The following is a 27,482-nucleotide window of genomic DNA, read 5'->3' as shown; positions in this document are numbered from 1 at the left end:
ACACACTAAAGGCTTTTTTCTAGGCGACTGTCGCGCATCTAGGTGCCCACAACACATTACATGAAGGTGGTCACTTAACTTTCTTGCCGAAATATTTACGACACCAGTTTGCACTACAGTGACAGTCTCATATAAAATTTCACAGGTCGAGAATTTGCGTTACGAATGTGTAGAAACAAAATCCTTTAAATATAACGGTGTCAAAAAAATTTTCGACAGCATTGTAAAACATTCACGCATGTACACACATTTCATAATACTTAAAGTACGATTCTTGGTTTCCAACATCCTTTTCCACAAATCAGAGTCCCTAACCACTACTCATATACATATTCGTCGACACTTCTTCAATATTTCATCATAAGAAATATGTAGCATAATCAAATTACTCATATATGGTAGCATCATCTTATTGATCATAAACATATCTCAACAGCATAATACACATCATCGTCGTAATAATATCATAACATCTCAGTCAATTCTCAAAATCGTCATAGCTTCCTCCAATAATTTCAAAACCTAAAAAGAATTCTCTGCTCATTTCAGTAGTGTCATCTACCTCAAACATACTTTAAAAATCATGAGCCCATACCAAATGCATCATTCAAAGCTCTCATAGTATCACAATGGTTCCGAAAAATATGAAGGGTTCACACAGTAGAGACAAAATACAATTTCATAAGTGTGAAGTTATCCAGCTGTGTAATTGTGTAAACATCTGTCGCTGATGTAGTAAAAAAAATTTTTTGTCTCTCTCAGTTAAATGATCAGATAGCTGTGTAATTTATGTGTTAGAGAAATATGGTACTGATGTGTAAAGTTGTATAAGCAAATACCATATTAGCTAGGGCTCCTTGTGTTTGCCAGACACATGGTACACAAAGTAAGCGTGTACCCCTCTGAGAATTAATGTAATTATACCCTCAGGTGTTACAGATTACAGCAATGGGATGAAATGTATCACGGAAAACTTTCTTTGTAATTCAAAAATCTTTAAAAATGAATATTTTAAGTACGAGATTAATCACTCAAATGCGTGTCCTGTAGCGCTAAATTGTGCATCATGTTGTAACATAATTCTGTGGAAGTGTCGTAGTTATCGTCCTCTGTAAGCAAAGTTCTGCAGAAGTCAATGTACTTACCTCATGATAAAAAAAAAGTGAAATGCTTTGTGTATAGATATCTTAGTTATTACGCTTATTGCCGTGATGAAGAAAGCACTGTGCTGTAACGTATTGTTGTGCTATGGAAAAGGCTGTCTCATTGTAGCTATACCACAAAAGTTACTGCTAAAACATGTTTTATTTTCCAGAATAATTCAGAAAAACTGTGCAGATATAAAACAGAAACACCGCAAAAGCAACATTGTAAATTGTAACTCATTAGTAGCGTCGTGATAAAATCGTGTAGCTGCCACATAAACTAACCACTGTGTCATCTGGTATCTCACAGAAAGTACTTTAAATCCAGAATGTATTTTCAAGTAAACCAAAATGTTGCAATAAAATCTCATTAGCAATACCAGTATATGTTCTAAGTATGTGAGCCTTATAGTCGTTATGTAATCGTGCAACTAACAAGGAAGAATGTACAAATAACAACACTGTGTCATCTGTTCACTATAACAATGCATTCGTAATTACTTGTCTAAGTTCCCCAAGTTCTTGACTGGATAGTGAACTTTAAAACATAGTTGTATGTTAACAGTTTGTAAGTGTGACAAAGAGTACTAGAAACGTGAAATGAAAAATTTTATAGCAAAGACTAAGTTTAAAAGCGATTATCATTCAATAAACGGTTTTACATGTGAAATGTGGTGTAAACCTTTACTCTTCCTAGTACGCAGAGTTTCAACTCCAACGCAATTATCATGCGGTATACGTCGGATTCTGTAAGGTCCATTGTAAACTAGAAATAATTTGTGACTCAAGTGTTTCTTCTTATGTGACAATGAATGAGCTTTAATGAGAACTTTCTAACCAATATATAATTTCTTTGCATTTGCTTTACCATATAGTTTTCTCCTTTTGTCTGCTGCAGAATTTATATTTTTAATAGCCAAATCAATTATGTCTTTGTGTCGAAGTTTACGTGTATTCGGAAAAGGTACAAGTTCTCTGATTCTGTTTGGTGGTTCTTCATTCTTCAGTACAAGAATAGGTGGTAAAGCAGTGGAGTCATGAGGCATTTCATTCAGCACGTTTTGAAATAAGTGTAAATATCTGTCCCAATGCTGATGCTTTCTGTGACAATAAAGTCTGCAAAGCTTATTGATTTCTTTCATAATCCGTTCGGAGGGGTTACAATGTGGTGAGTACAATGAAATAAAAACAGGTTTGATTTTATGGTTGCAAAGCATGCGTGACCAAACAGCAGATCTGAATTGCGGTCCGTTATCTGAAATGACTTTAGCAACGTGGCCAACTTCACGTAAGAAGTTTTTAGCAAAGGCGTTGGATACAGACCGTCCAGTGGCTTTACGTAACGGAGTGAAAGAAACAAATTTTGAAGTAAGTTCAACAGCGACTAGAACGTACGAAAATCCATTCGATGTTCTGACAAGGGGTCCCAAGAGATCAAGAGCAGCAAAATCTTTTAATTTAGAAGGAATGATAGGAAACAACGGAGCACGATGTGAGATAGTAGATGGTTTCGCCTTTTGACAAGTTTACAAATAGACAAGACTCTTCGAATTATCTTTTCCATATTGTTAAAATAACAAGTCGTTCGAAGAATATGATAACAATTTCGTGGACCAAAATGCGCGTAGCTGAAAAGAATGTACCAAATGAGCTTATTAACAAAATTGTCTGGAATGCAAGGTACCCATAGCTTGTCATCAACAGTGCAGCGTTTGAAGAGTATGTTGTTTCTAACCAGATAATAATGCCGAATCTGAGTGTGCGGCTTTTCATGCCATTTACTTTTGATGTCTTTCCTAATTGGATATTTATCTTGTTCATGAGCAATGTCCTTTAAAGATGTGGTGATGAAGTTTTCAAAGGCGACTTTCTGAATGTAGAGAATACTGAAATTTTTCTCGAGGTTGCCTTCTGTGTTACTTTTCTCAAGCCCAGCCGGTGCGCGTGACACTGCGTCCGCAACAATGTTCTCCTTGCCGGGAATGTAGACTATTGTGAAGTGGAATTCTTGCAGGAACAATGCCCAACGTTTTAACCTGTCATGATTTAATTTTTAAGACATAAGAAATTGTAATGCACAATGATCACTGTATACTTTTACGTGCTTACGAGAAAGAAAGAAACGGGATTTGTTAAATGCCCAAACGATAGCTAAAGTAACGGAATAATTTTTTTCAGATTTTGTTAGCACTCGGCTAGTAAAAGCAATGGTTTTCTGAACAGTAGTGTCATTTTCCGTGGCTTCTTGAAATAAATGGGCACCAAGACCGACTTTAGAAGAATACGTGCTAAGGCAGAAATCTTGTGACAGATCTGGATGAGCTAGTATTGGCGCGTTAAGTAGCCATTCTTTCAAAGAATTGAATTCAAACTGTGCTTGTTCGTCCCAGTTCCAAATAAAATTTTTTCCCATGAGAGAACAAAGTTTTGGTGTAACTAGAATTTGCATATTCAGAAAACGACGGTAAAAATTTACGAGACCTAGAAAACTGCGGACTTGTTTTTTTGTGGATGGAACTGGAATGGCTCTGACTGCTTCTAACTTTTCAGGATCCGGCTGCATGCCTTCAAAAGAAATAAAATGTCCCAAAAACTTCACATTTGTCCTACCGAATTCAGACTTTTCCAAGTTAACTGTAATTCCAGATTCTGCAAAAATATGTAACACGCTGTTGAGGATGCGATTGTGTTGTTCCCATGAGGCTTCTGCTATCAGAATATCGTCCACATATAAGGTGATGTGACGTTTTAAGAACTCAGGTAATATGGAATTTAGCCCGCAAAATGAATGCTGCCTAAGAAATGTTCAAACCAAAAGGAAGTTTCCGAAATTGATAACAAACGCCGAAACAAAGGAAAGCTGTGTATTTTCTACATCCTGGATGAAGTTCGATCTGATAAAAGCTGGATCTGAGAACAATAGAAGACAGCACTTTTAAACCATTAAAATTTTGAAGAAGTTCTTCCATCGTTTGCGGCCTCTCTGTTTCAGGAATGATGATAGTATTGATTTGTCACGAATCTAAGACAAGCCTGATCGATCCATTTTTCTTCTCAGCAACATGTAATGGATTGTTGTATGAGCTTACTGCAGGCTCAATAATGCCGTCGTCAAGCATAGATTGTATTTCTGTTCTAACACGGTCCCTATAATGCGCCGGAATTACGTATGGTCTAACACAAAATTTAGTATGCTCACGAACACGAAATTGGTATTGAAATCCCTTGATGGTTCCTGTTTTATGAGTAAAAACTGTGGAATGTGCTTGTAAAATCTCAAAAAGGTCCTGCCTATCAGCGTCATTACAATTCTCAATTGTTTGAATTTTATTCTGAATTAATTCATTAGTATCAAATATGCTGTCGATATCATCCCTGTCAATACTTGCAGAGTGATTGTTAGTGTCTATTTCCGTAGAAAATTCCGAACTGTTGTCTAACAGAAGATAAAGCCGATTAATTTCCTCGTCATTGTTTGAGAGCCAATCTTCAAATTTCAAAGCTATTGACTTGCCTTTTTTCTCTAAACTTATTTCAGCATCGTGAAAGTTTAAGATTGCTTTGTATTCATTGAAAAAGTCTACTCCCAATATAATTTCCGTCGACAATAATGGAACAATAAGAAAGTTCATAGAGACGCTGTGGCTTTGACAAAAGAATTCTAAGTTGGTTTGTTCGCATACATCTACACTTTTTCCAAAAATTGCACCTTGTAATTTAATCTTACGTAAAGGAAGTGTGGGGCAATTATTCGATTTGTTGCATTTGCTAAAAGCTGTTTCATTAATCACTGAAATAGGACTGCCAGAGTCTAGTACTGCTGTAAATTTTACATCATTTACTGTAATGTGAATCACAGGTTATGCAATGTTGTTATGTTTTACGTCGTGTTCCTGGAGTCAGATGTCCCTAATGTCTTCCATTTTGACGTAATTACTAGCTACGGCAGCTGCGTCGTCAGTTTCAGAAGTACGTTTTGTGGCTGCCAGCGGTATGAGTCATTGCCTATCGTCTCTTTGTTGGCGCGCGTCGTTATTGGGATTTGGAGACCTAACTTCTACAAATTCACCTTGTCGAGAGGGCCCCGCCCTGTTTGAATCCCGCCAGTTCTGATGCATGTCGGTAGATTCCATAGTTTCTTTCTTGTCGGTCACGTGGTGGAGAATTTCTCCCTGAATCGTAACTGCGCGCTGGACCGTTGCGTATAAAGTTATTCTGTGTCCCTTGATAATAATTATTTTGGTTCCCATATTGTCTGTTTCTCTGATTGTCTCTGTGATAGTCACTACCGCGGAGAGGTGATCTTTCCCTGTAATTATTACTGCTCTGCCAACGGTTGTCAAACGGGTGGTGTCTGTTTTGGTCACGATTTGTGTTGTGAGAATAGCCTTGCATTGTCCAGTTATTATTTCTTTCATCGCGGAATTGCGACGGATGTGACCTGTAATTGTTGTGTTCCTGTTTTCGCGTTCCGCGATTGTCAGTGTCAATTTCCAATTCTTGTAACAGTCCCTGAAAAGCTTCAATGTCGTCTTTCCAACGTCCTGCCAAAATAATATGTCGTAAATGATCAGGCAATTTGATTAAGCAAATGCGGATGAGTTCTGAGGGGCTGTATGGGTTTGACAGGTACTGATTCTTGTGCAACATGTCTTCTAAATATTTCACAAGACTGGAAAATTCAGATTGTTTGAAATGTTTCATCATTATGATTCTATGTTTTACTCGGTCTTGTGTAGCTTGAGACCAATATGCTGAGAGGAAGGCATGATAAAATTCTCCTTCACTGTGATAATCGTGAATGACCGATCGCATTCTTACAGCTGGTTCATTCTCTAAATAGCCAGACATAAATTCTTATCTGTGCTCTAATGACCAGTTGGGAGGAAAACAATGAGAGAATTGATGGAGCCACGCTTGTGGATGGGTGTCATTGCCAGAATTCTTAAATGTTTTGAATTTACGTGTAATAATGAACAGCTTATAGTCAAAATCATCCTGTCGGCGAGTAGCATATCGGTCATTGTTACGTCGTGTCGGCGGTTCCATCTCAAAATTCGGTGCACCTTTCCAATTTCTTTCATAATTTCCAAAATGCCCTGTGTTATTATTTTGTGAATTTTCCGTATTTCTAAGTCCCTCGTCCCGTGTTGGAGCGCGAGTGTCCTCTGAAATATGTAATTTTTGTATTACTTGTGCCAACTGATCTTGCACTTCCCGGATTTCTGTTTTGTGTTGCGTATTAATTTGATTCTGATTTTGTTAGAATTTCTTAATTTGTTCATACTCTTCTGTGTCAGTGATGGCTACAGGTCTTGTGTCATTCAGATCATCATCTACCTTTGCAGATAAGTTAGTGAACTGATCCGAAAGTTCGGCTACTTTCTCCGATAGTGTACTTATTTCCTCAGTGTGTTTTTCTGAACCAAGTTTCAGAGTGTCCATTTGTGTTGAAATCGTATCTACTGTGTCCAAGTTTTCCTGAGTTTTTGCAAGTAGCGTAATCGAATCGGTAGATGCAACTGAGTCAATTTTAGCCCACAAGGTCTCATGATTTTCATGAACAATGGTTTGCAGTTCTTTTATGGCTGCTTCGTGATTCTGTAATGATTTTCATGCCGCGAAAAAATAGGTTGAAAATGCTCACAAATTTGTGTTTTTACGTCATTACAGACTTTTTGACATTTCGATTCAATGTTATGTAACTCAGTAGTTAAATCTTCACGTGTTTGTTCAAGTCTGGTGTCTAACTTCCGAAGATTTTGTTCCATTGGGTCTAACTTTTGAAGCTTTTGCTGTGTTTGTCTCTGATTTTGATCCATTGTGTCTAACTGTTGCTGTGTTTGTCTCTGGTGTAGCTCCATTGTGTCTAACTTTTGAAGATTTTGTTCCATTGTGTCTAACTTTTGAAGCTTTGGTCCCATTTGTTGCATTAATTGTAATAACAATGCACTGGTGTCTGAAACATGTTCCTCAGTGCTATTCGGCAATGCATTTGAACCGGCAATATTCGTATTTTGAAAAGCAGAAAATGTGTCTTGACTTATTTGAGAAAACGGCGAGGACGCAAAACCTGAATCTACAGTATTTGCAAGATTGTGTCCTGTCATTTCGGATTCCTGTGGCAAACTGTTGCCGACCGATCGATCGATAATGCTTCCCTGTTCACTAATTGTTTCACTGCCTACACCATTATTTGCAGCCCGCTCCATTTCCCTATGCACAATTACCAAATTACTACTTTGACCATTAGTTAATTCATTACTCGGCGGTGCTAACACACTGCTTTCGTCTTCACTGTCATTTCTCAGTTTACTTTGGAGCCTAGTATTACGTTTGTCACAATATTTCACACGACAACACAGAAAAGCACAATTTGAACAGCAAAATAAGAAAACACATTAACATAACATCGAAAATAATGTCTCGTTAATTGCAAGCGCAGCTGCGAAATACTTGGTGCAAATCTACATGCATGCCACAACTGTTGTACTGTACAATAATGAAAAACTAAAACTACAAAGGAAATTCTCTCTACAATTGCGTGCTAGCAATAAACAAAGGCTGCACTAATTGCACAAACTACAAGAAAAAATCAAAAGATTCCAGTGAGGTACCCTCGGCTAAGGGTCGACATATGAAACGTCCCCTTAGAAAAATTATACATGACTGTGTTTAAACTGGCACACAATATTTTTAGCGCAACGCAATCTGACTTTCAAAAATCCCTACAAAAGAATGGCCCTGACTAACATTAACCTATACCTTTCACAAATCACTTACCTCATCAAAAATCTTCGTTACTCGAACTACTGCAATACAGCGAGCGCCACTACTGCCAGCTAAATAAAAGATTCAAACTACTGAAGGCACTAACTACTAATAGGCATAGTTAGCAAATGAAAGATTTTGATAGAGAACAAACAATGTATTTACCTTACTAGTTCAAGAGTCATAATATATACAGCAGTTCATGACATCCAGTCTTACAAATTTCAAAACTCCGCCATTTCTCTCCCCACATCCACCACTGCTGGCGGCTCACCTCCAACTGCGCAACGCTACGCGCTGTTAACATCCAGCTGCCCAACACTACAATGGCAGACAACAATGCAAACTAGCCACAGAATGCACACAGCACAGCCAGTGATTTTCATACAGAGCGCTACGTGGCGTTACCAATATAAAAACCTAAACAGCCTACTTACACTGCTAACAGTAATTGGATCTGAACCAACGCGAGCAGCAATATCGCGATACGATAAACAGCAATCGCAAACGGCTACAATCCGACCTTTATCAAAGTCGGAAACGTGATGGTACGCATTTCACCTCCTTACACGAGGTATCCCAACAACGATTCACCAGGCAACGCCGGTCAACTGCTGTTTGTGTATGAGAAATTGGTTGTAAACGTTCCTCATGTCAGCACGTAGGTGTCGCCACCGGCGCCAACCTTGTGTGGATGCTCTGAAAAGCTAATCATTTGCATATCACAGTATCTTCTTCCTGTCGGTTAAATTTCGCTTCTGTAGCACGTCATCTTCGTGGTGTAGCAGTTTTAATGGCCAGTAGTGTAGATACAGATGTGAACGTCACTCTAAATATATAACAAATTCAGTTAACTCTGCAGCACTTAGACACTAGTGGAACGTAAGAAATGACACACTGAAACTACTGCCTCACAGAAATGCTTTTAAAAATTATCCATTATTTCCATAATGTGTATAGTGCAGCGAAACGTAGTAACAAATACTGATCAGGTAGAATATTATGATCACATACCTAATAGCCGGCATGTCCACCTTTGGCACGGATAACAGCGGCGACGCTTCGTGGCATGGAAACAATGAGATCTTGCAGATCGCTGGAGGGAGTTGGCACGGCATCCGCGCACACAGGTCCCCCAATTCTCGTTAATTCTGGTGGGGTGTGGCGATGGTTTCTGACGCCACGATCAATCACATATACGGCGAGTTGGGGGGTCAGCACATAAATAGCAACTGGCCACCGAGTTCCTCGACCATTCCATCACAGTCATGGCCTCTTGACGTGGCGAATTATGTTGTAGAAAAAGGCCACTGCCATAGGGAAACATGATCGTCATGAAGGTGGTCTGCAACCACTACGAACTCCACTGGACTCAGAGCATAATTGACCGCCGCCAGGTTGTCTCTCTCCCGCAGTACAGGTGTGAAGGAACTGTTCCCCTTAGAGACAACAGATAAGCGCCCTCCCATAGACATGATGACGGTGTCGAGATTCATCAGACCATACAACATTTTGACACTGCGCCAAAGTCCGGTGCCGATACTCACGTGCCCATTTCTGTCGTAAGTGCCGATGTTTTCGTGGTGTTAACAGTGGCACATGCTTGGCTCGTCGGCTGCGGAGGCCAATCTTTAGGAGCGTTCGATGCACTGTGCGTTGACACACATCTATACTTTGCCCAGCAGTGAAGTCTGATGTTACATCCGCCGCAATTCGCCGCCTGTCCTGGTTTGCCAGCCGCTGTGGCCGGGTGGTTCTAGGCGCTTCAGTGTGGAACCGCGCTACCGCGACGGTCGCAGGTTCGAATTCTGCTTCGGGCATGGGTGTGTGTGATGTCCTTAGGTTATTTGGGCCTAAGTAGTTCTAAGTTCTAGGGGACTGATGACCTCAGATGTTAAGTCCCATAGTACTCAGAGCCATTTGAACCATTTTGTGCTGTTTTACCAATCTGCTCAGTCTGTGACGTACGACATCTGTAATGTGGTGAGGGGCGCCCCCCCCCCCTCCGGCAGTGGGGTCGCCGCCCAGCCTCAAGACGTTTCGATGTGGTTTCAAAGCGTCTGGACGTGGTGTTACCCTGGTTTTGCAACGTTTTTAAGACACTGATTACAGCACTCCTCGAACATCCGAGAAGTCGTGTAGTGTGGTGTCACCGCCAGACACCACACTTGCTAGGTGGTAGCCTTTAAATCGGCCGCGGTCCATTAGTATACGTCGGACCCGCGTGTCGCCACTGTCAGTGATCGCAGACCGAGCGCCGCCACACGGCAGGTCTAGAGAGACTTACTAGCACTCGCCCCAGTTGTACAGCCGACGTTCATAGGAATGGTTGACTCACAATCACGCTCTCATTTGCCGAGACGATAGTTAGCATAGCCTTCAGCTACGTCATTTGCTACGACCTAGCAAGGCGCCGTATTCAATAGATATATAACTTGTGATGCCTGTACCGTCAGACCGATGTACACCACTTCTGGATTAAAGTTAAGTATTCTACTAGTTACCTCCCGTTTTGCTAGTCTTATTTCTCTGACCTTGTTCCAGACCTCACGCCAATCTACGTGAGCTTAAACGCGTGCATTTCGGCCTCCTCTAGCAACACGGTGTTGGCTCTTCTGCCAACACTACATGTAGTTTCCGAAATAACCGTTCCCAGCCTCTGGGCCATAACAGTCTTTCTTTCTTTCATTCTTTTGCTTGTGCCTTTTTCCCGCAAATGACGCAGGGTCGGCATGGTTAATCGGATTTGGCAATGTTCATTTAAGGGGTGGCCAGATTCCCTTCCTGCTGCTGCCCCATTCCCCCCAGGACGGAATTAGTGTACCCCAAATGTCTGTGTCTTGTGTAACCCATGGAATAGTGCGAATTTGTTCAGATGTCTGCGAGCCGTGTAACTGAGGCGGGACGTGGGGACCAGCCGGGTATTCACCTAGTGGGATGTGGAAAACCGCCTAAAAACCAAATCCAGGCCTCTGACGTTAAGCCGCTGGGCGGATTGTATCTGGAGCCGCAGGCCATCACAATCTGTCCATGGTCAAACTCATGTAGGCGCGGGTTCTCCATTCTAAACATGGACAGCATGCTCACTGATACTAAATGCACCGTGAGTGCGTCTTACTAATAGTCATTCCTCGCCAGGCAAGGTCATTGGACATAATGTTCTGCCTCCAAATTTTTTGTGTGGAAACTCTTAACGATTTTTAAATAACTCTAACGCTATTAACATTCTATATCCTTATTCTTCATATCTACATATTTTCAGTCTTCTACAGCTAGAAGGCTCTGAATTGTGGCATGTAATTTGTCAGTGTGTAACACAATTACATCGGTGTGTAGGAGACCCTCAAAAAAGTGAAAGTTCAAATGCGAAGACTTCGTCCATACATGGAGCACTGTCTTCTTCAGCCTGATAACGAAGGACCGCACACAAGCGCTGCGAAATCTGCAACAATACGACGCCTTTGGTTTACCACTTGGTCCCATGCGATTCTTATCTGTTTCCAAAACTTTAAATAACACCTTCGAGGATTTCACTATGACAGTGATGAGGTGATATAGCGCCGTCAACAAACTGAATTATTTTACGGTGATAGTATCAATAAACTGGTATCTCGTCGGGAGAAATGTTTTCGTTGCCAGTATGACTATGCTTGCAAATAAGAAGGTAGACTAGAAGAATAAAGATTCAGAATGTTAATAACGATTGTTATATGTTAATAGCTTTAAATGTTTCACATAACAATTCGGAGCCATTATTTTTCAGCACCCCCTGGTATCTCATCAATTTTACTGATGACGTAACTATTTCATCACTGATTTAAAAAAAAGAATAAAATGAATCGTGAGAAACTGCTGGCAGGTAGACCCCAAACGTTTACTGAGATAAGTAGCGGGAAATGGTCTTCATTCTCAGCGGACAGTGGTCTCTTCCTAAACAGTAATTGTTCGATTAGTATTTGATGTTACACTATGTTTGTTACCTTCTAGTCGACCATTCTCTCCAATGTAATGATAATTTTGGTTGTATTGTTATGGTAAAAAGAACCTTCATACCACATTATTTTTGTCTCATAAATATGACAAAGGAGTTTTTCACTTTCCTTATGACAGTGCCTTCGCATGGTGAGTGGAACGTTGGTCTGATCATTTAATATTAAAAGACTTCGACCAAGGTGTGGACGGGGCCAAGGAATTGACATATCAGACGTGATTTAACACATAAATAATTTATTCATAACATACAATACATAACACCAACTACGTAAATCCTGCTTCGATGCTTAGAATTGCCCAGAATGGGAGGGCCGCCACTTTCGAATTGGAAAGGCTATAATTTAAGAAATTAAAACGCCTAATATAATTTTTAAAAATAATAATAATACAACACATAAGTAAGCGCTAAGTGAACGCACTCTTAAATCTTTAACTATTAATCACAAAGCGTGGGTTTACCACATTTAAATTCTCATTGCAATATAAACATAAATACATGAATTCACAACACGGCATGGCTTCAAAATTTCTACCTGGACAACCTAGGGTCCTTAAACTTTCGTATTACATTCCAGCCAATCACATTAATAACTTATAAACACGGTTGGTAAAATACAAACGTTTGCACTATAATGAATTTTAATATTCCACAATCATTCAAAAAACAACATCAGAAGTTCGATACGGAGCATGTAAGCCTGTTTATACAATCTTTTTGACCAAAATAGGCACGACGGCCACCATAACAGAATTGCGCTAGTTGCTTTTAGGATAGGTGCTCCCATTAGCTTAATCACTGAGCAGATATTTACCTAAGCGACAGGTAAGATAGTTAATGCAAATAGAAGATATTTCTAAAGTTTTTTCCTCCCTTTTAACAAGGGGTTTTTAGTACGGTGGAAATTATACTTTGAGGAGACGCAATAGCAATCTAGCGGGTACGCCTTCACGAGGACGCCATGCCACTACACACGTACTAAACTAGCCGCGTGTCTGCTGTTCAAGCCAAACATTAATAACACCGTTCCTGATTCCTGACACCCAAATAGTCGGGATCAAAACAAAACCAAAAATTCCAAGATCGCAAGATCCAGCATAGCTTCAGAACAGATCTTACTTCATGCGGTTGCCTTCACAAATACAGATATCGAAATGAAAACAAGAACGTGTAACAACATTCCCTAATCAGCACAATGTTCTTCGTTAGGTCCCGGTAGCGCTAGACAACGCTGACATGCCAATGTTAACAAACCTCTAAGGCAACACCCTCCAACTGACAAGCCGAAACCAATGTGACCGCTTATCTCCGTGACATGACTCGAACCCCCAACTACTTTCAGTGCAACTCACTTAGAATAAATACAGCACAAATAGTATGGCGGACACATACACCCAGGGATTAACAGAACACTAGACTGAACTAGAATTAACCTTAATAATAGAGCACTAGATCTTGGGAGACAAGGAACTAACTCCCCACCCGAAATTCTTCAACCACAGGGCGGGAGGATGAACTACCAAAACACAGAAGTGCGAAATACACCACTACACCGGTTAACAACGATGCGTGGAGGAATCTGCACTGTCAGAATTGCACCATGGAACAGAACAGAGGATTGCCACGGCGGTGGCCACAAGGCGGGAAAGACGACTGGATGAACTCAATGCCAAAGGACGATCAACTTGAAACATTCACACTTAGCTTCTTTTCTCCTTTCCCTCGGCGCACTTTGTCATTTGTCCGGGACTGCTGTGCACAATTCTGAGCCGTCCCCAGTCGTCCCGGCAGACACCGACCCAGCCGGACTGCTCCCGGACTCAAACGCTCGCCGAACGGTGGCTCCACCGCCCCATGATGGTTACTGTTTCTTTGCCTTCGTCGACGCAGGCGATGATTAGACTGCCATCCGCCTCCCGCGGACAACCAGTGAAGAGCGGACAGAGGGGGCCTCAACCAGGCCGACATTCCTCCACGTGTAGAAGTGCGGGTTCGATAACACCCGTACGCAGAAGGCAGCATGTCGACGTCACCAGAGCAGACACGAAGGCCACTGCGCGACAACCTCCCCCAGCGTGACCGCGCTCGCCTATAAATAGTACAGGCCAAAGAGTCTGCTGCAGTAAACACGTGTTGGTCGTGTTACCAACCTACGGTTTCTAAGTACACCAAAGACAGAACTCGCAATCGATAGTGGGTACACTACGGGCGGGAGTTCAAACGAAAGAGCTTCATAAAAGACCAACCCTGAACAACGGCGGAAAAACGAAATAGAAGCGAAGAAATGAAAGACGGCAACGAGATGCTAGAGCCCGATCGCGCCCAAACACTGTCGATTAACAAAAATATTGGCTCCACACGACGCTCAGGAAACGAGCCGTGGAAAGATGGAAGTACACACGGCTCAGTGAGTACGTCTCACGCTAGATTTATAGCAATCATTATTTATTTGGTTTATTCCTATACATGTGGAAAGACAGTAACGGTATAACTGAATAATTTATCAGGAAGCACCTTCTTATTTGAGATTTGCTGTACGTCACTATTTGTCGAAACGTTCTCGGTGGAGTACAGTCGCCATAGGCGTGTTACGGAGTTGGGGAGCAAGTTCTGCACAGTGAAAGAGGAAGGGGGAAGCTCCTTCCAAGTTCACAGCGTCGGCGCCGCTCGTCTACCTTGCTGCTGGTGTAGGCGGCTGCGGTGGCTTCCCTCAGGTCCCCATGGCTGCAGGCGACTGTTTCCACTCAGTTAGGCGCCATCACTGCCTGCAACATGACATTTCAACGATTCGTAACAGCTTTGGCAAGTGATCGGCTTTACAAAAGAACTAGCAGAGCCATTGTAAATAGTCTACTAATGACTTCACCAGGAACGAGAAGTTCTTATTTTATTCCACAGGAAAATGATTATAACAACAACATCAACTGTGCGGCTTGTTGTCAACTTCGGTTTAAAAAAAAAAACAGTCAGTCACGGAATGCATTGTCATAGTGTGATATTAGCCAACACTTCGACCATTGCTGCAGATGTGCTCCATACAAGTGCAACATTTTCCACAGGATCAGTACCACCTTAGTTCTAATGCATTCATCTTCAACCAGGTACGATCACTTGGTACGAACGTGTCATAAATTATCCTTTGAACTGATGGCATGTCCTCATCTCTCGTGTCACATGACCAAAACTGTTTTATTGAAATCAACACTAATACAATAAGATCCAAGAGGAAAATGATGCAATGAAGGTATCATAGTCGGCGTTCACTTCTATTGAAATTTACGGTCTGAGTGGCCTTAGTCAATGCGGAGAACTATTCACTGACGTCTCATCCATCACGCTGAACACACCTCAGTTACGAGACCCTTACACTATGGCAATAATTGTATATGAAAAACAATTTTGACACGCACTCCATCAGGAGATAGCGTCAATTGATTCCTGAGCCCTTGCAAGTTGCTTCAACATGGAATAATTCTGCTCTGAAATCGATAGTATATAAATATGACAAATGAATACAGGTGAGTTGACAATGAAAATGACGGAGAACTCCACAATATTTATTTTACCTTCATGAATAGGGTTACACATTATTAATTACTTCTAAACAAGAAAACGATTTTTCATTCATTGTCCTATAATACGAATACCTATACTATGAATTCTTGCTAAGTTATGATAATGCCCTGCAACTACTAACAATTGTTTTCCTTTAATTTTCGAATGTTTTTAGTCAAAATAATACAAGTGGAGAAAGGAAGAAGTATCCCACTCAAAATCTACAAGAGTAAGCAAAAGTAGGTTAAACACATGAAGAAGGAAAACTACTGTATTTCCACGACAAATGTATAGATAAATATTCAACCAGTTTCATATCACAGATACTGAAATACATGGCTGATGGAGAAAGATTAGCTTCCTTAGAGACTGTACAGGAACGTTGTAAGCTCAGCAGTTTACATGATGAATACAAATTCTGTCAAAACAAAACACTATCGCATCCCGAAACAGATAAATGCACAAAGCAATTCGAAATTACACTGCTTCAAAACCGCTCAGTTCAGTTACAGATGTGCTAAGGATTGGTCGATATAAGTATGTCTCCAGCCTCTCATTCAGGGCTCTTGATTAATAGCTTGTGTAATAAATATTAAACTTGGTCGCAGATTTGCATCATTGAGAGGTAAAAAGTCATGTACTAAGAAACAGTTTTTCTAATTTCTTAAGTACCGAGTATTTCTTCAACATTGTTAATCTACATCAAATGAATGGAACTACATTTTGCGACAAATGTGTTCTTCTTGCCACATCATTTTTTAGGTTGATTAAACTAATATTGCCGAAACAGTGGGTTGTGTTTTTCATTTTTCGTAGATTTCATGATTATTGCTCTCAATAGCTCTAAATTTCCTTACCTGCATTCAGTTTACAGATCTTCGGCTCGGTCTTGAATTTTTATTTTATGTAATAATGGCTCTGAGCACTATGGGACTTAACTTCTGAGGTCATCAGTCCCCTAGAACTTAGAACTACTTAAATGTAAGTAACCTAAGGACATCACACACATCCATGCCCGAGGCAGGATTTGAACCTGCGACCGTAGCGGTCGCGAGGTTCCAGACTGTAGCGCCTAGAACCGCTCGGCCACTCCGGCCGGCTTTATTTTATGTCTCCGATTCCAATACTTGTCATGGCAATATCATTTTGGTGCCCTTTTTTATCTGTCATACTTTCTGTTTTGTCCTTCACTTAACACCACAAAATTTGTAAATTATATTTTTCTTTCTCTTAAGCCGTCAACTTTTCTGTAAGTTTGATGGCATCCTTTATTTTCGTCGTCTTGTGCTACTCTTTTCCTCTGTACGTAGCTACTACACCCACTATAAAAAATGGTTCAAATGGCTCTGAGCACTATGGAACTTAACTACTGAGGTCATCAGTCCCCTAGAACGTAGAACTACTTAAACCTAACTAACCTACGCACATCACACTCATCCATTCCCGAGGCAGGATTCGAACCTGCGACCGTAGCGTTCTCGCGGTTCCAAACTGAAGCGCCTAGAACCGCTCGGCCACTACGGCCGGCCACCCACTATCTTCCATGATGTGTTTTCCATATTATATTATCACTGCGCAACTCTCCCATTCTGTTTCATTCAACAAAAGTTAACTAATCCGTTGTGCGACAGGTATATAGCACACAATGTGTGCATTCTTCTCGTACGGGGTTTCCCGTGGGAGTGTACTATTGGTTGATAATCTCAGGTGAGGTATATATCTAATTCTGGTTCGGTTTTTCTTTTCGTGCACTTGAGATAGGTACTCGTAAATTAGATTTTTCAGGAACAAACAGAAATCTACCTTATTCACAATACTGTTAACTACAAACAGCGCACTTGAGTGCAGCTTTTGTAATCAGCATCAGATAAAAGTATCTAGTGCGCCAGATGCAAGAATTTAATCAAAGTGCAGCTTTATTGTTGTTATTTCCATCTTCTTTACCCATAGAAAACTCGATTTTACATATTCTCCACAAAATCTAATGTGTTACACGTAACATCTCTGCATCATCCACAAATATTAAAGAGGAAAGAATGATATTCCCGTTGTATTAATAATAACGCAGGGGTTACTTTCCTGGGTACTGGTTATTACTCAGCAAACGAAACATCGGCAGACAGCCTTTTACAGCAGTACTTTAGCGTGTATCATTTATCAAGTCGTGTATGTGTGAGATGCCAGCATTTCTGAATGGTAGGCATTGCAGTGCTGGAAGATGGTAGCTGCACTGGGATATGCGTTCAACATCATTGATACTGGATAATTATAAATGCATAAGCTCAAGTCCAAGTCTTCAGCAACACCACCGCAGATGAAGGCCTCGCTCCGCAGTACAGCAGCGGGTCTGCGTGGCCTGGATTCCACAAAAGTTTGGTAGCTTTCTGGAAAAATGTGGCACCAGGTGTCCACCCACGGGTCAGGCAATTCACGTAATTTACGGGCAGGGGTTTTGTGAGCTTGCAGCTGGCACCCAGTACCGTACCAGATATGTTCCACCGGGTTCAGATCAAGCGAATTTGACGTCCAAGACATCAATGTGAGTCCATTATTACGCTCAGCAAATCACTGTAGCACCGTGCTAGCTCTGTCACACGGACAGGTATCCTTCTGGAAGAAGCTGCGGCCGTCGAATAAGACACTGAGCATTATGTCTTTTTAAAGCGATGTCTTCTTTATAACCCATCGTTCTGATCTTTGTCCATGAGCTGTCCTTAGGCGTTAGACAATAAGTTAGCACAAATGACATTTTATAATATGTATATTCTAATATAAGGATTGTAGGAGAGAAAGCGAATGATCGACTTCGTTTTATTGGGAGAGTTATAGGAAAGGGTCGTTCGTCTGTAAAGGAGACCGTGCACGGAACAGTAGTGTCACCCATTCCTGAGTACTGCTCGAGTGTTTGTGATCTCACCCGATCATATTAAGCAAAGACATCGAAGAAATTCAGAGACGGGCTGCTAGATTGTTACAGGCAGATTCGATCAATACACAGTCATTACGGAGATTCGTCGGGAGCTCAAATGGGAATCCATGGAAGGAATATGATATTCCTTTCGAGGAACATTGTAGAGAAAATTTAAGGAATCGCTATCTGAAGCTCACTGCAGAACAAATTTACTGCCACCAACGTACATTTCACATGAGGACCGCGAAGATCAGAAGAAAAATTATGGTTCGTGAGGAGAATGGAGACAGTCCTTTTTGCTTCGTTATATTTGCGAGTAAAACAGAAAAGGAAACGACTAATAATTGTACAAGGTACCCTCCTCCGTGCACCATACGGTGGCTTGCGGAGTATGCATGTAGATATAGTTGTTGATAACCGTACAATAGATAGAAGGGCAGTCTCATTATGTGATTGATCCATCTCAGCCGGCCGGGGTGGCCGAGCGGTTCTAGGCGCTACAGTCTGGAACCGCGCGACCGCTACGGTCGCAGGTTCGAATCCTGCCTCGGGCATGGATGTGTGTGATGTCCTTAGGTTAGTTAGGTTTAAGTAGTTCTAAGTTCTAGGGGACTGATGACCTTAGAAGTCCCATAGTGCTCAGAGCCATTTGAACCATTTTTTTTATCCATCTCAGCAATGGTAGTCCAACTTCAGTGGGTATGGCAGGACTCTGTTTGCACGTCACAAAACATAATTTTTCTCCGCAAACTACCTCTGGTATGATATCAATCAACACAATACTTTCACCTGGTCCGTGAAGGAAACAAAACAAATTTAAGAGGCATGAAATCTGGTGAATGCACTTTTCATGTAGTAGATCTTGCCCAGTCTGCCCCAGGCCTTAAATCCGGTAAATGTGCTTCACATATAGTGCATCCCGCTCAATCTGTCCAGTGTCCTACAAAGTCGTCAGTTACGTGTGCTCCCACATCAGCAATGAGATGTACTAGATATCTACTATGCTGGAACCAGAAGTATCTACACTCCTGGAAATTGAAATAAGAACACCGTGAATTCATTGTCCCAGGAAGGGGAAACTTTATTGACACATTCCTGGGGTCAGATACATCACATGATCACACTGACAGAACCACAGGCACATAGACACAAGCAACAGAGCATGCACAATGTCGGCACTAGTACAGTGTATATCCACCTTTCGCAGCAATGCAGGCTGCTATTCTCCCATGGAGACGATCGTAGAGATGCTGGATGTAGTCCTGTGGAACGGCTTGCCATGCCATTTACACCTGGCGCCTCAGTTGGACCAGCGTTCGTGCTGGACGTGCAGACCGCGTGAGACGACGCTTCATCCAGTCCCAAACATGCTCAATGGGGGACAGATCCGGAGATCTTGCTGGCCAGGGTAGTTGACTTACACCTTCTAGAGCACGTTGGGTGGCACGGGATACATGCGGACGTGCATTGTCCTGTTGGAACAGCAAGTTCCCTTGCCGGTCTAGGAATGGTAGAACGATGGGTTCGATGACAGTTTGGATGTACCGTGCACTATTCAGTGTCCCCTCGACGATCACCAGTGGTGTACGGCCAGTGTAGGAGATCGCTCCCCACACCATGATGCCGGGTGTTGGCCCTGTGTGCCTCGGTCGTATGCAGTCCTGATTGTGGCGCTCACCTGCACGGCGCCAAACACGCATACGACCATCATTAGCACCAAGGCAGAAGCGACTCTCATCGCTGAAGACGACACGTCTCCATTCGTCCCTCCATTCACGCCTGTCGCGACACCACTGGAGGCGGGCTGCACGATGTTGGGGCGTGAGCGGAAGACGGCCTAACGGTGTGCAGGACCGTAGCCCAGCTTCATGGAGACGGTTGCGAATGGTCCTCGCCGATACCCCAGGAGCAACAGTGTCCCTAATTTGCTGGGAAGTGGCGGTGCGGTCCCCTACGGCACTGCGTAGGATCCTACGGTCTTGGCGTGCATCCGTGCGTCGCTGCGGTCCGGTCCCAGGTCGACGGGCACGTGCACCTTCCGCCGACCACTGGCGACAACATCGATGTACTGTGGAGACCTCACGCCCCACGTGTTGAGCAATTCGGCGGTACGTCCACCCGGCCTCCCGCATGCCCACTATACGCCCTCGCTCAAAGTCCGTCAACTGCACATACGGTTCACGTCCACGCTGTCGCGGCATGCTACCAGTGTTAAAGACTGCGATGGAGCTCTGTATGCCACGGCAAACTGGCTGACACTGACGGCGGCGGTGCACAAATGCTGCGCAGCTAGCGCCATTCGACGGCCAACACCGCGGTTCCTGGTGTGTCCGCTGTGCCGTGCGTGTGATCATTGCTTGTACAGCCCTCTCGCAGTGTCCGGAGCAAGTATGGTGGGTCTGACACACCGGTGTCAATGTGTTCTTTTTTCCATTTCCAGGAGTGTATTTACAGTAAGCAGTTTTCTTCCCGCTCTCCTACAAGTGCAAGAAAATGAAAGTTGGTCGAATTATTTCTTTATTGTTTACAAGCCCTCTCTTACACGTACCTAACCATCTTAAATATTTTATATTACCTTTATTTCGACGTAATGTTATAAGAAGTCTTATGCCTAACACAGAATCTAACACGCAAAAATAACAGTGGATTGACATTCTGTGGCGCTGACCACTCAGCTACCGGGGGCGGACATGTGTAAAGTAGATGTATGCATAACTGAGTAGTGTTCAAAAGCGAAATACCCGCTACAATGTTCCAAAGAAAAGCAGCATTGGAGTATTAGGATAATTAGACTTAATGCCGAAATAATTAGTAATTACATTTAGCCGTAATTAGCTGGAGCAGCGTTTGTATAATTAATTCAGGTCGTAATGCCAAAGTAGCGAGGCCGATTACAAACGAAGACCTCGTTACATTAAGTACAGTTCGTAATAACTCATTGTATGCGCAGACGGTAATCTTACTGTAAGCGTAAGAACTATAATGTAGATTGGAACTGAATTGTGCATACTTAGAATAACTCTTATTTACATTCTGTTTATTCCTTGACCAAATTCGTGCAGTGTGAGGCATCAAAGTGATCAACTTGCTGAGGCACTTACTTAGAATATCCAGCTGATTACATAGCCTGTAGTAGTAGTAAGAGTGCCCTTAGAAGAAGGTAGTTTTGCAACGGTAGGACGACGAGTCACTCGAAGTGGTAGAGCAACACAGACAAATATGAGTAGGGACCTGCGCTATGGAGAGGCGGCATTTAGTGAGCGAGCAGTTCTTAGTAGTATGTTGATTTTTCTTTCGGCCATAAGTTTTTTGGGTTCAGAAATGTTGTGATGAAATCTTGTCGCCGGCGAGCTTGAGAATGCAGTTTAATATACCTTGCTCAACAGCCGTAGCACTTTATCATTTAATATTTATATATTTACATATTTATTTGACAGCAGACCCGCCAGAGTAGCCGAGAGCGCTAACGCACTGCTTCCTGGAACCGGGCAGGCGCGTTGGCCCCAGATCGCATCCGCCCGGCGGATTAGCGACCAAGGCCGGTGTGCCGGCCAGCCTGGACGTGATTTTTAGGCGGTTTTCCACATCCCGCTAGGTGAATACCGGACTGGTCCCCACGTTCCGCCTCAGTTATACGCGTCGCAGACATTTGAAGCCATCCCTAACACTAACATTGTCAAATCCGTTGTAACCACGCCGACCCTGCGATCGCTGCAGGACATTGGCGTAAGCGAAAGACGAAAGAAAGAAGATATTCATTTGACAGCAGTCCTCTAACCGGTTTGATGCGGCCCGTCCCGAATTATTCTGTTGCGCCAATTTCATCATGTAAGAACAGTACTTGCACACAACATCATCACTTACTTCTTTTATGTATTCCAATCTCTGTCTTCCTCTACAGTTTTTACCCCCTGCAACTACCTCATTTTGGAAGTTATTCCTTGACGTCTTACATGTCCTATCATCTTGTCTCTTCTTCTTGTCAAAGTTTTCCAGATTTACTTTTCTCGCCGATTCTGCGGAGAACATCGACATCCCTTAGCTTATCATTACACCTAATCCATAGAATTCTTCTCTAGCAAGATATCTAAAACACTTCGATTCTGTTCTTTCCTTGTTTTCCCAAAGTCTGTGATTCAGTACGATACAATGCTAAGATCCAAACGTACATTCTCAGAAACGTCTTCCTCAAATGAAGGCCATTGTTTGATATTAGTAGACTTGTCTTGGTGATGAATGCCCTCTCTGCCAGTGATAGTCTGCTTTCTCTCTCTTGGTTCTTTGCTTGCGAGGTAGCAGTATTATTCCACCTCATCTACTCTGTGTTCATCAATATTGATGTTGAGCTTATTACTAATCTCATTTGTGCTGCTCCTCATTACTTTCGTTTCCTTCATTTTGCCATCAGTCCATATTCTGTACTCAATGAGTTATAACTTTTCATAGGATTGAGAATTGCCATTCACAATAATCAGTTCATCTAATTTATTCAATGGACTTAGCCACTGGCTTGTAGTGCTATTGTAACTGGGATATGTCTGACGTAAGAATAACTGCTACTTAAAATTTAATACTTCGGTGTGGACTACATGATCGATGGTTTCTCAAATCGACCTCCTCATGTGTAATCAGTGAACCATTTGCATTTTAGAAATTACCTGGGGTAAGCAGTGTCATCACGTTTAATACTTCTTTTGGGGTTGGCGAGCTGTATTAGCAGCAGGAAAGGCCAGAACAGTTGAAAGCTATACCTAAAGAACACAATTTATTTTCGTTCCTGACATGTAAAATAACGCAAACAAATTATCAGACAGGTGGGTTTCAACTATGGGCAGGGGCAGTAATGGGCTTAACTGAAGAAATGGCAGAGAGAGGTAAGAAAAGTAACGTGACAGGACACAAGTACTGCAGAGAGCCAAAAAGGAGTCGTATTGGTTGTGGAACGAAACGTGGAAGAAATGTAGCTAGGAAAAGATGGGAGCATTAGATTAACTGTTTTAAATCGAGAAATGACCATATATGAAAATTTACTTACATAAAAGTTTCCTGACCGGCAAAAATGGGCTCCGACTTTTCCTTAAGTGCATAAGCACGTCGAATCGTGTGGAAGACTTAAGGGTTATTTGTTAAAGACACAGACAGGAACAGTTGGGCTATGGTCGTCGCTGTGCCACTAGATTAGAATGACTTTGTGTTGCCATTATGGCGAGACGACAATTCTGAGGTTGCGTGCTGGGGGCACGTGAACTACAGAGACGCTGAAACAGACTAAGCGTATAGTGTTCAGCTAAGTTAAGTGGCCAAAATCACGCTACCTGGAAATATGAAGTACTGTAGTTTAGGATTATCCGCTCAGATGCTCTGATTCACTTCCACAGAATTCTACGCTCCGCACGTACCTTCGCAGTAGTTGCTTTCCAACACTGTTAAAATTACGTACAGTATGTGTCGCGAACCGCCAGCCGGAGTGGCCGAGCGTTTCTAGGCGTTTCAGTCTGGAACCGCGCTATCGCTACGGTCACAGGTTCGAATCCTACCTCAGGAATGGATGTGTGTGATGTCCTTAGGTTGGTTAGGTTTAAGTAGTTCTAACTTTGAACCATTTTTTTGTCGCGAACCATCGCACTCAACATACACGATTCCCATAACTGATAGTGATCTGATGACCGGTGTTGTACAAACATGAAACGAATAAAATAAATATAACTGCTGTTGGCGGAGTTAAATCATTTAAACAAATCATTGCAGCTGCAGACCCAGTCTCAACTGCCTGATGGACTTTTGTTGGCATTGAAAGGGAAGATTCCGCCCACTCAAATCCCTTCAGCATCTCCTACACTATCTCCACGTCTCCATACGAAGTCGAAAATTTTACCAAAACCAAATTTTGGTAATGGAGGCTGAGGGCTTATTGTGTATAATTGGACTAAATCATTACTTTAATAAAAAAGAAATACTACGTATTATTTCCGGTTCAAAAATACTCACGAAGACTTTACACATAGCCCATTCCCTTATTATTTTTTTAACTGTACGCAATTACTCAAATTTATAATAGATATCGCCAGCTGTTCTGTTGACCGACCTGGTGTGTCCTATACAACTGGAAGCGGGAAGATTACTGTCTTATCTCTTGTATTCCCCCTCGCTGACCGTTGTCTGGATTAAATATATTTGGGAAAAAGCTCTTATCGCTTGTGCACGTCTCCTCCAGCAATGGTCATGTAACATAATGCCGTCCGAGCCGCGCACACGGGCTGAGCAGTAGAGTATTTTCTTATTTCTGTCCACATAGCTCCATGGTTCAGAAATCCACAGCCTACTGTACAAGAAATAAGTGCTTCATATATTCTTCAACGTTTCATAAACAAAAGAAAATAACATTGCAACAGGATGACGCGCGATATTCGACTTACGTAAACTATAACCACACCAATGCCACCATAAAGATTTGTTTACATTGTGTTCAATCGTTATTAGGGATAGTTTGACCTAAAATGGTCGCTTCTAACATAGTTTTCGCTGTAAGACGCCAATACCCCAAGGATATTCCACCACAATGGGGAATAAAGAACAGGAAATTAATGTAAACATAAACAAATGTGTGCCTAGTCGTTGATAGCCTTCGGAAGATGAACCTGCCGGTTCGATACTGGAAGGGACGCAATTTTTGTACTTAAATAGCATTCTCAGTGGTGATGGGTTGCTGTTTCCTTCCTTGCAACAATCAACCTGTATTTTGTGCACAGAAACGCTCTCAAGATGTCAGTTTTCGACAAAAGACAACATCTCTTTTTTCTGAACAGAAAAATGTTGCCCATTTCATAAACATTATCGTAAATCTGTCCCTTATTAACGTTAAGAACAGGCTTTTTAGAGGTATGGATCATAAGTGAAGTTCAGATTTTCTTATATGATTTTGGCATGAGTTAGGGACATTACAGCGATTTTCTATAGCTGTGGAGAGCGGGCCGCTGTGGTCGATTCCTGGAGACAGAACTAATCGTGACAAAGCAGCATCTTTGAATCTGAACCGTCAGATGGAAACTACTTGTAATTAGACTACGTTTGAAGTTAAAAAAATTATTCCATTTTAAAGTATCTGCAACTTAGGATTGTTATTCGCTTACGCAGTACGTCCATTACCATATGAAACGAAATATTTACAGTTGTTTTTGAGATAGACACTTGCGTATCGTTTGTAAGCCGCTATCTTCGGTGGGTATACAAGCCACCCCAGAGGCAGCTACAGACCAGGGGCTTACCGTGTGTCGCAGGAGACAAAGCTTCCAGCTCAGCGGTGCGTTATGTCCCGCCAAGCGTTAAGCGCATCGCTCGCCTTGGAAGTACGCAGGCGTACACCGTCTGCGCCCCCGTTTGTTACGCGGACAACCCGCGCAAACATCCTGCTTGCAGTACGCAGGCGTTGTGTGCGATTCCCCTCAAGTGATGGAATTTTACCCAGCATTACACTGCCAGCCAACACATGGTATTTCCTTTCGTTTACGTTGGTTCTACGGTACACATAGAACCTCTTTTTCGGTCCATAAATATCGTTCAGTCTTAAATGTATGAGGAAATTACAGGTGTGTACCGAGAAGTGATGAAGAACGCTTTTACTGTTCACAAAAATAAATACACGCTGTGGACAAAAATGGATATGTACAAGAAGAATGACGGAACAATAAGAATCTTGTACGTGGACGACACAGTGGGGGAAACAAAAGAATTATTCAGAACTGGGATTAAAATTCAGGGTTAAAGGTTGTCAAAGGTAAGCTTCACTGGTAACACACCTAAACACTGTGAAACTGAGAAATAAATGCAAGGTCTGTTGAATTAAACGGAAAATCTACTAGCCACAGAGTAAGGACTGCGAATAAACTAAAGGAGGAAGAGAGTATGACGATCAGCAGAAACACCACATACGATAAACTGATGAGTCCCGTGAGTTACCACAAAATCAGAAGTAAACCCTGGCCGTGCAACTGCTTCCAATTGTCGAAGAAATTCGGTAAGTCGGAGCTCAGAGACATCATCTTCATTTTATTCTCTTTTATCGAAACCAAAGGAAACCAAAGGTAACACAGGTACGAGGGGAGAGAAAAATACGGTTTGCCATCTGAATTCATCATTTCAGGTCTCTATGTACAAGAGAAACCCTCAAACCCAGAAGAAGACGTATCTTTATCATCACCTGAAGCTGTGTCAGAGGAAAAGAAACGTACCTTTTCGTTTCTGGAACATTTAAGTATTACGACCCTAGATCTGTGAAGAAAGGACAATGGATCAGGTATTATGAGTACAAGGTGTATCTTCACGAAAATGTGTGGCGGCTGCTGGTCGTAAACGATAGCGCTGGTTGAAATGAATGTCACAACCGCTGGAACAGTTAAAATGTGTAATCTTTCATAATGCCTACAACTGTATGACATTTTTCAGTGATTCATGTAGCTCCCCTAACATTGAAATAGCCCCAATAATTTGTAATTATTCCCTTGTTTCAACATTTTAAATTTAGCTATTTACTGTGAATAAGTATATATTCCGAAGCAATGTACCTTTATCATACAAAACTTGTAACTATAATGTTTTCACCATTACAATTTAACAAGCATAGTAAAATATTTACTACCCCTCTGGGGCCGAAAAATAGGAAATGATTCATTTAATACCAACTTACCCTATATACACAGTGTATATATCCACAAAGTGTAAAGTAACACACACACACTAAATTCCTGTGTTGTTATTTTATTCTAATGATTTACTGCGATCACGATCCTCTGGCAAACAACCTAATGTAATCACGGTCAGTTAAATATAAAGGGTGAGTCACTAACTATTTCCACAAGGAATAACTCCGAAAGTATGATGGGAGCTGAAAAGTTTGTAGGACAAAAGTTGCATGGGCAAATGGGGGTCATAATATGACGTTCGTTTTTTGTTGCTAGGTGGGGTCGCTTCAGAGATATGAAGTTTATTTTCTTAAATGGGATGCTATAGTTTGGTACTTATTTTCTGATAGCGTCTATCGAGACGATTCCAATGAAGTGTAAAAGTAAGGAGTTTGAAGGTCAACGAATGTCAAAAAGGTGTCATGAACGTC

At 41.9% G+C, this 27,482-nt stretch overlaps 1 long non-coding RNA gene across 1 annotated transcript in view; it reads right to left on the bottom strand.

Annotated features, from left to right (window-relative positions):
• Window positions 1-27,482, bottom strand: part of LOC126234731 (uncharacterized) — a 1,127,504-nt gene that overhangs the window by 574,022 nt on the left and 526,000 nt on the right. The window contains exon 2 of the long non-coding RNA XR_007544767.1: window positions 14,583-14,672. This is a non-coding gene — a long non-coding RNA (uncharacterized LOC126234731). The remainder of the gene's footprint in view (window positions 1-14,582; window positions 14,673-27,482) is intronic.

The sequence above is a fragment of the Schistocerca nitens genome, chromosome 2, assembly GCF_023898315.1.
Source record: "Schistocerca nitens isolate TAMUIC-IGC-003100 chromosome 2, iqSchNite1.1, whole genome shotgun sequence".
In the NCBI taxonomy this organism is placed as follows: Eukaryota; Metazoa; Arthropoda; class Insecta; order Orthoptera; family Acrididae; genus Schistocerca; species Schistocerca nitens.
This window is presented reverse-complemented; position numbering and strand designations above follow the sequence as displayed.